Here is a 10244-nt window from a genome sequence, read left to right as displayed (position 1 = left end):
AGGTCGCAGTGGTGGGTAGTGTATGGGGCTTTGGTGACAAAAGGATGGCACGGTGATAGACTACATCCAGTTTGCTGAGTAGTGTTGGAGGCTGTTATGTAAATGACATCGCTAAAGTCAAGGATCGGTAGGATAGTCAGTTTTATGAGGGTATGTTTGGCAGCATGAGTGAATGAGGCTTTGTTGTGAAATAGGAAGCCGAAATAGGAAGCCGATTCTAGATTGTATTGGAGATGCTTAATGTGAGTCTGGAATGAGAGTTTACGGTCTAACCAGACACCTAGGTATTTGTAGTTGTCCGCATATTCTAAGTCAGAACCGTCTGTAACAGCATAAACTTTACGTCCGTCCCCTCGCCCCGACCTGGGCGCGAACCCAGGGACGCTCTGCACACGAGCAAGTGACGTCACCGATTGAAATGCTAGTAGCGCGCACCACCGCTAAGTAGCTAGCCATTTCACATCCATTACACTCACCCCCCCTTTTGACCACCTCCTTTTCCGCAGCAACCAGTGATCCGGGTCAACAGCATCAATGTAACAGTATAACTTTAGTCCGTCCCTCTCCTAGCCCAACCTGGGCTCGAACCGGGGACCCTCTGCACACATCAACAGTCACCCTCGAAGCATCGTTACCCATAGCTCCACAAAAGCCTCTGCAAGGGGAGCCACTACTTCAAGGTCTCAGAGCAAGTGACGTCACCGATTGAAATGCTAGTAGTGCGCACCACCGCTAACTAGCTAGCCATTTCACATCCGTTACACGTCCAGAGTAGTGATTCTAGTCGGGCAGGCAGGTGCGGGCAGCGATCGCGTTTTAAGAGCGGGTGGATGCCACGGAAGGAGTGTTGTATGGCATTTAAGCTCGTCTGGAGGTTCGTTAACACAGTGTCCAAAGAAGGGACAGAAGTATACAGAATGGTGTCGTCCATGTAGAGGTGGATCAGAGAATCGCCAGAAGCAAGAGCGGCATCATTGATATATACAGAGAAAAGAGTCGGCCCGAGAATTGAACCCTGTGACACCCCCATAGAGACTGCCAGAGGTCCAGACAACAGGCCCTCAGAGTCAAATCGATCAGAGAAGTAGTTGGTGAACCAGGCGAGGCGGTCATTTGAGAAACCAAGGCTATTGAGTCTGCAGATAAGAATGTGCTGATTATCAGAGTCGAAAGCCTTGGCCCGGTCGATGAAGACTGCTGCACAGTACTGTCTTTTATCGATGGTGGTTATGACATCGTTTAGGACCTTGAGTGTGGCTGAGGTGCACCCATGACGAGCTCTGAAACCAGATTGCATAAATTTAAAATGGTCGGTGATTTGTTTAACTTGGCTTTTGCAGATTTTAGAAAGGCGGGGCAGGATGGATATAGGTCTAACAGTTTGGGATAGCCACGGTTTGGGATGACCGTGGCAGCTTTCCAATCTTTGGGGATCTCAGACTATACGAAGGCGGTTGAACAGGCTAGTAATACGGGTTGCATGCAGAGCTGTTGGCCGGGGTAGGGGTAGCCAAGTAGAGAGCATGGCCAGCTGTAGAAAAATGCTTATTGAAATTCTTGATTATTGTAGATTTTTTGTGGTGACCGTGTTTCCTAGCCTCAGTGCAGTGGGCAGCTGGGAGGAGGTGCTCTTATTCTCCATGGACTTTAGTGTCCCAAAACTTTTTGGAATTAGTGCTACAGGATGCAAATTTTTGTTAGGAAAGCTAAGGCTAGCTTTTTCAAACTGACTGTTTTGGTTCCTGACTTCCCTGAAAAGTTGCATATCACGGGGGCTATTCGTTGCTAATGCAGAATGCCACAGGATATTTTTGTGCTGGTTAAGGGCAGTCAAGTCGGGGATGAACCAAGTATTATATCTGTTTTTAGTTCTACATTATTTGTATAGGTCATGCTTATTTAAGATTGCGAGGAAAGCACTTTTTAAAGATCAACCAGAAATCCTCTACTGATGGGATGAGGTTAATATCCTTCCAGGATACCCGGGCCAGGTCGACTAGAAAGGCCTGCTCGCTGAAGTGTTTTAGGGAGCGTTAGACAGTGATGAGGAGCGGTTGTTTGACTGTGGACCCATTATGGACGCAGGCAATGAGGCAGTGATCGCTGAGATCCTGGTTGAAGACAGCAGAGGTGTATGGATGAGTTGGTAAGTTGGTCAGGATGATATCTAATGTGCCCATGGTTATGGATTTAGGGTTGTACCTGGTAGGTTCCTTGATAATTTGTGTGCGATTGAGCGCATCTAGCTTAGATTGTAGGACGGCCGGGGTGTTAAGCATATCCCAGTTTGGGTCACCTAACGGTACGAACTCTGAAGATAGATGGGGGGGCAATCAATTCACATATGGTGTCCAGGGCACAGATGGGGGGTCTATAACAAGCAGCAACAGTGAGAGACTTGTTTCTTGAAAGGTGGATTTTTAAAAGTAGAAGCTCGAAGTGTTTGGGCACAGACCTGGATAGTATGACAGAACTCTACAGGCGATCTCTGCAGTAGATTGCAACTCCGCCCCCTTTGGCAGTTATATCTTGTTGGAAAATGTTGTAGTTGGGGATGGACATTTCAGGATTTTTGGTGGCCTTCCTAAGCCAGGATTCAGACACGGCTAGGACATCAGGGTTGGCGGAGTGTGCGAAAGCAGTGAATAAAACAAAGTTAGGGAGGAGGCTCCTGTTAATGTGCATGAATCCAAGGCTTTTCTGGTTACAGAAGTCAACAAATGAGAGTGCATGGGGAATAGGAATGGTGCTGCAGGGCCGGGGTTAACCTATATCAGCAGAGGAGGAGTAGGGTATGGCTAAAGGCTATAAGAACTGGTCGTCTAGTGCGTTCGGAACAGAGTAAAAGGAGCAGATTTCTTTGGCGTGGTAGAATAGATTCAAGGCATAATGTACAGACAAGGGTATGGTAAGATGTTAGTAAAGTGGAGGTAAACCTAGCCATTGAGTGACGAGAGAGAGAGAGTCTCTGGAGGCACCAGTTAAGCCAGATGAGGTCACTGCATGTGTGGGGGGTGGGACAAAAGAGCTATCTAAGGCATATTGTGCAGGGCTGGGGACTCTACAGTGAAATAAGACAATAACTAACCAAAACAGCAATAGACAAGGCATATTAACATTAGAGAGAGGCGTGTTTAGCCGAGTGATCATAGGGTCCAATGAGTAGCAATAGGTGAGTCAGGGAGCCATTCAGCAGTCGCTACTACGTTAGGCGAGCTTGAGACACAGCGATTCAGACAGCTAGCGGGCCGGGGATAGCAGATGGGCCTTCGGCGACGTCGCAAATTGAAGAGCCTGTTGAAACCACCTTGGACGATTACGTCGGCAGACCAGTCGTGATGGATAGGCGGGGCTCTGTGTCGGCAGTAAAGGGTCCAGGCCAATTGTCAACAAGTTATTGTAACCCAAGAATTAGTTGGTGCACCTCATCGGCTAGCCGGGAGATAGGCCTAGCTCAAAGCTAACTGGTGCTTGCTTTGGGACCAAGCCGTTAGCCAGGAGTAGCCACTTGGATTGCAGATAGCTATCAGCGATGATCCGGTGTAAAGGTTCAGAGCTTGCGGTAGGAATCCGGAGATGTGATAGAGAAAAAGCAGTTCGATATGCTCTGGGTTGATATCGCGCTGTGCAGACTGGCAGGTATTGACCGAGCTGAGGCTGGCAGGTGTCAGAGTTAACAGTGAAGACCGCTAGCAGTGGAAAACTGACTAGTAGCTAGTTAGCTGGCTAGCTGCTGATGGGGGTTCCGGTTCTAAAGTATAAAAACAGCAGATCCGTACCACATTGGGTGAGTCGGGTTGCAGGAGAGTATATTCAGTCCGTAGATAGAAAGTGAGATTAAAATGTATACAAAACAAAACCAGGAATTATATTTACACGGGACAAGACAAAACACACGTCTGACTACTACGTCAGCTTGGATTTTTACATCCCAGACCCAAGACGATAATGAGTATACATAGAAATCTATATAATATACAGTATTTTTGTTCAAGACAAGCTAATAAGACACCTGAGTGAACATGCATGCCCTGCTAACTTGCTCAACGTCCCGCAGAGAGGAGGGCCAGGCTGCTGGGGGAGCTACTCCTGATGGGGGTCCCCTCTTTTCTCCCTCTCTCCTTCCTTTAACATTTAACAAGTGTCTTAATTTGGTCAAGGGCTCCTTGTTCTCCCATCCCTTCCCTCTCGGTTCCACTCGCATCTGGCCCAGACACTTTTTTTTTTCTTCTCCCCCCAGCACAATGGTTCCAGCAGTCTCCCCCTTATCCTCCCTCCTCTCTGTGGTCACACACACCCCCACCCACGTCTTTCAACTTCGTCCTTCAGCTCCAGCTCAATCATCATGGCTCTCCAACTCGATCCCACTGTTCCCCATGCATACAATCACATCTCATAGGACCCACACACAGAGATGACTAGTGTTGGGCACACATCTGGAATTATAGTCATACGTGAAGGATGTTAACCTGACTTGGAATGTAAACATGCAGTGATAAAACGTGTATCACTGCAGGGGCCCCCATGTTGAGGATCAGCATGGCAGATGTATAGCACAATTGGTTGAGAGCCTGTAGAACGGCAGCCATCTCCTCCGGCGTCATTCAAAACATTTGATTGTGCATTAATTTGGTTTGGAGACATTTGTTAGCGCACTACCATTGATCCAAAATAGATGTTTACTATGAAATACCATGAGAACATTGATATAATCGCCAAAACACAACATATCTTCTCACTTTAGGGTTCTTTACAGCGTGATTGGGGGGGGGGGGGGGACAAGGACAAGCTACGGCTGGGAAAATACATTTTGAACTATCATCCAACTTGGAATTGTAAATCGGGATCTCGGGCCTCTTTCTAGTGCTATGAGCTGAAAATCACTGATGTCATCATGATTCAACCCCCCCGGAGTTCCCAGTTGTCTTGAAAGCACCATAAATCCAGAGAATGCCAGACTTTGATGACAAAGTTTGACAAAATTTGCCCACGAAGGACTGCCGTGCCACTTTCCTGTTCAAGTGAGCACAGCACAACGAGCCCAAAACTATCTGCTGAATAAATTATGTAATATGCTAGCGAGATAGTATTACTTTCTTAGCTACAGTATAAATAAGTGCATGTTGTGTAGTAAGCTGTTAGTAGCCCATGTGACTCACCCTAATAATTTGGTATATTTTCACCTCTTAATTCCACCTACTGTTCTGACTTGGTGCACATGTAGTCTATAACCGGTTCTTGAGAAATATAATCATTGAATATTGTAAGAGCTTTCATTGTCTGCTTATTTGCCCCCTTTTATTTATCCTACGGTTCTGACTTGGTGTACAGGGAGAACACTGTAAGAACGGCCCATGTACTGAATTATGTCACTATACATTTCAAAAGTGCTCGACAAATAGTTATATTGACTACGTCCGTCCTAGCTTGCTCATTGTCAATCGAAATGACGGATTGCCTCTTATCCGCTTGTCGTCCCCTTATGCCATAGTTTGTGCATCTCAATTGTCAGTAGAAACCACATTTGTTTGCAAGTCAGCCATACAAAAAAACTAATTATATTTACACGGGACAAGCCAGCTATATTTTATTAAGTCAGTAATTGAGGCTGAATTCTTTCACTGCCAGAGAAGGCTCCGCTGATAGCCAGGTGTAGCAGTGGTATAGTGCAATTCAGGTATTGTTTTGTGTTGTGCAGTGGCTTTGCTGGCATGCATTCCACCTTTTTTTGTTTTGCCCCACCAAGATTTACATGCAAAAATCGCCACTGGTAACAATTAACTCATTAGGATTTGGGGCACCACGAGAACGAGTGTTTAGAGTTACCATCTCCTGAATTAAACTCTTAAGGTCTTTCCCTATCACATCCATAAAACAGTCAACGTATTAATCATAACCTTGTCTCATATCATCATTCTGAATAGTCGTAACCTCCTGCATTTGCAAAAATTCCAGCCTTCCTAAAATCTCATCCATATCTTAACAAAAATAAGTTCATATTTCATATACAACATTAAGGATGGAGACTTCATGCATGTAGTGTATATACTTTCAATTTACAGTATTTCCTTTTAACACGTAATGACATTTTAGTTTTCTATAGCTCACCACTGACCATTCCCAACATTCTTATGTTAGAAATATTGTTCCAGTATTCACTTGAGTGTGTTTGAGTTTCGGCGGGGAAAGTATGTTAACAAAGTACATTCCTTTGGTTAATACTGGAGGGGGGAGAGAGTCTTCTCGTTTAATTTATAACTGGGCGTGAGCTGTCAACCTGGCAGCAGCTCCCTCCTTCCATCTTCTGTCGGTGAGAGAATGTCTGGTTACTGTCATCCATTGCCAAGCTGATCTGACCCATTCGGCTCCTCACTGGACAGTCATGACAGTAATATTCTACTGTACTGTAATTTACATTTGCACTATCAAAATTGATCCATCAAAAATGTTAAATAAAATGTCCATTGTTCCTATCCTATGTGTGATGATTGAAGACCTCTTTCATTTGATTTCTAAAATAAATGTATTGTTCGGATGTAATTACAACATTTTGTTGCATTACAACCTGTACTTAATTTTGGGGGTGGGGAATTTCATGTAACATACACAAAATAGTTCAAATTGGTGAAATGAAAAAAATAACTTGTTTAAAAAAATAAAAACAGAGAAGCATATGTATGCTATTACTGTGTGTGTATATATGTATGTGTGTTTATACTTATCAAACATTTTCATTGTGTTCTCAATCTGTTAAATCTAAATAGGTTTACCAAATAGTTAAATGATTATCAATTAAGAGCAGTTGGATTAAGTCAATTATATGTATTTTAACAAATGAGAAGACAATCATACTAAAAGTAATGAGTATTGCATTGTTAAAAGCTACTACTTAATATGAACATGTATTTCTAGATGAAACACTGTTTAAGTTTGGTGAATAACTGATTGTGTGTTGAACCTAGTCAATAGAAAAACCTGCATAGAGTTTCAAAACAAATGCATTTTTGATCTGTCAAAGTGTGGTAAAAATGTACCGTATACTTGTGAAATGCACCAAAGCGAGAAAAATAAACTAATCAGAAAGGGCTTTCTCAATCGTTGGAAAATGGTATGTCTTCGGCCTGGCTTTCAGAGCTCAGATTACCAGTCAAATACCATACCAAATCCAAGAGTTGGCTGAGTGAAGTAGGCTACCTGATCCCATCTGTATGTGTGCTCTAGCCAACTCTGCTGTGCCATGTGTGGTCCTTGTCAAGCCAAACATGAATGTATGGCATCATGACAATAGTCACAGGAGTTTTCTTAAGACAGATCTGGGACCAGGGCACGGCTACAGAAACTCTTCCTCTCCTATCCTGTACTTCTGCTTCCCCACAGTGGAGATCCAGTTATCCATTGGTCTGACCAGGGGTGTATTCATTAGTCGGATTCCATTGCAAAACGTTTGGTCTTTCGCAAAACATTTTGCTACAGAAACCGTTACCGTTTACTCTAGAAACAAAACGGAAGCAAACAGAACCTACCTGAATTTGTCCAATAGAAACTCTTGTTTTCTTTGCTAAATGTTTTCTGTTTGGATAAATGTTTTTGAACGGAATCTGACTAATGAATAAACCCCAGGCCTTACTCCCCCTAACGACTGATCATGGACAGTTCGAAGCCAGGGTGGAGACGGGCATGTTTGAGCAGGTGGTCGTTTCGCATGAAGTGCATGGCACACAGTAGGCACTGGAACCGTTTCTCGCCCGTGTGAGTCCACAGGTGGCGGAATTGTTCATCAGAACAGGAGAACTTTTGTCACAGTCGGGCCAGGAACAGTTGTAACGGATGTGAAACGGCTAGCTTAGTTAGTGGTGCGCGCTAAATAGCTTTTCAATCGGTGATGTCACTTGCTCTGAGACCTTGAAGTAGTGGTTCCCCTTGCTCTGCAAGGGCCACGGCTTTTGTGGAGCGATGGGTGACGATGCTTCATGGGTGACTGTTGTGTGCAGAGGGTCCCTGGTTCGCGCCCGGGTATGGGCGAGGGGACGGTCTAAAGTTATACTGTTACACAGTTGTAGGGCTTCTCACCTGGGATGGGATGAAGAAACTGTTATTATTCACAACCAACATACTTGCTACTCTGTATGAAACACGCATACCCTCAGTGGTGTAAAGTAATTAAGTAAACATGTATTGAAGAAATTCTTCTGTTTTTGGGGGGTATCTGTACTTTACTATTTATATTTTTGATAACTTTAACTCCATTAAATTCCTAATGTAATCATGGAATTTTTTACATGTTTCCTGCCACCCAAAAGTATTCATTACATTTAAAATGTTTAGAAGGAAGAAAATGGTCTAATTTATACACTTATCGAGAACGTGGTCATCCCTACTGCCTCTGATCTGGCAGACTCACTTAAACACAAATGCTTTGTTTGTAAATGATGTCTGAGTGCTGGAGTCTGTCAAATAAAAAAATGGTGCAGTCTGGTTGGCTTATAAGGAATGTGAAATGATTTATAGCATTTAAGTATAGTTTAGCATATACTTTTAGAATTTTACTCAAGTACTATTTTACTGGGTGACTTTTACTTGAATAATTTCCATGCAATCTGCAGTTGAAACAATAAGACATTTTCTGCCCCTGTTTTGGGTAAAAAAAACTGAGGGATGGAGCTGGAGAAATGTAACCCCTCTCAAATTCATAGACCGAGCTATAGATGCAAGTACTGACCATCCATTATATCAGAATTATAGTTTTAACCATGTTGTGAGGCTATGTAGTGTTTGTTTACATTTACTTTGTTTTACCCCAATGTTTGTAAACAATCGTATATTTTAGGTTCTAATGTACAACAGTTTAACTAAGCTCATGAGGCATTAATAATATTATTGAAGAATCAATGGGTACATAGCATTAATTTGTCCCAAAAAAATTATGTAGCAACTGCAGATTGCCGCTTTAAGCAGTGGTGTAAATTCCTAAAGAAAATATTGTACTTTTTACACCATTTTCCCTGACTACCAAAAGTACTCATTACATTTTAAATGCTTAGCAGCACAGGAAAATAGTCATTCACACACTTATCAAGAGAACACGTGGTCATCCCTACTGCCTCTGGTCTGGTGGACTCACTAAACACACATGCATCTTTTGTAAATAATGTCTGAGTGTTGGAGTGGGACACTGGCTACCTGAATTTTTTTAATAAACAGCTTTGCTAAATAATAGGAATTTTAAATGATTTATACTTTTACTATTGATTCTTAAGTGTTTTACTCAAGTATTTTACTGGCTGACTTTTATCTTTATTTAACTAGGCAAGTCAGTTAAGAACACATTCTTATTTTCAATGACGGCCTAGAAACGGCCTTGTTCAGGGGCAGAACGACAGATTTGTACCTTGTCGGCTCGGGAAATGGGTAGCCCAGGGTAGCCTATTTGAGTAACTTCCCATTAAGTTATCAATACTTTTACTGAAGTATGACAAATGGATACTTTTTCCACCAATGCATCCTTTTAGCGCTCAGATGTCTATTACATTTGACTGTAGCCAATAGTTGACGAAGCATGGAGGCTAACTGCTAAGCTATGCACATAGGCCTACCTGTCTGTCCTTATATACCACTTCTGGTACGACTTTTTCCTGCGATCGAACGTAGCCTAAAAACGTGTCGCTTCACATAGCCTCTATTGTTTGGTTGTCCATCACATTGGACTGTAACGTTAGGCTAATAATAGTCAGTGCTATCCGGGATCCTTGACCATCCCTACCCTAACCTTAACCCCTACCCTAACCATATACCTTACCGTAACCAGTTTAAATTCATATTCAATGGGGGTAAGGATGTCCCAGGGATACCCATATAGCAAGGACCCAAATAACAGATGACTGAGCATAGAGGAAGAGGCAAAGCAAGAGGTTTTACTCTGCCCAAAAATCTGTCCACTAAAACAAACTCACAAAGTGAGGTATTTGTGTATGGTGGTCAATACCTGTTGAATTTTTTCCAACAAAAAATGTGCTTGCTAATTTGAGGCTTGTTTGATCGAATAGAAAGAAGTCTTGTAACGATTAGGTTGATGCGACTGCACTGATATAAATGTTTACCAAAAAACGACTGTCTGAGTTGGTCATCATGGATATAACCAATTTTAGCATGGACATTGGAAGTGATTTCACCATTAATTTTCTATATATTCAGGGTTCACTCAAACATTGTTTTAAGCTTTGTTTTACTATTGACAATTTTATAGC

This window comes from Oncorhynchus mykiss, chromosome 30 (genome assembly GCF_013265735.2).
Source record: "Oncorhynchus mykiss isolate Arlee chromosome 30, USDA_OmykA_1.1, whole genome shotgun sequence".
Classification (NCBI taxonomy): Eukaryota; Metazoa; Chordata; class Actinopteri; order Salmoniformes; family Salmonidae; genus Oncorhynchus; species Oncorhynchus mykiss.
The sequence above is the reverse complement of the archived record's forward strand: the minus strand, read 5'-3'. Positions refer to the sequence as shown.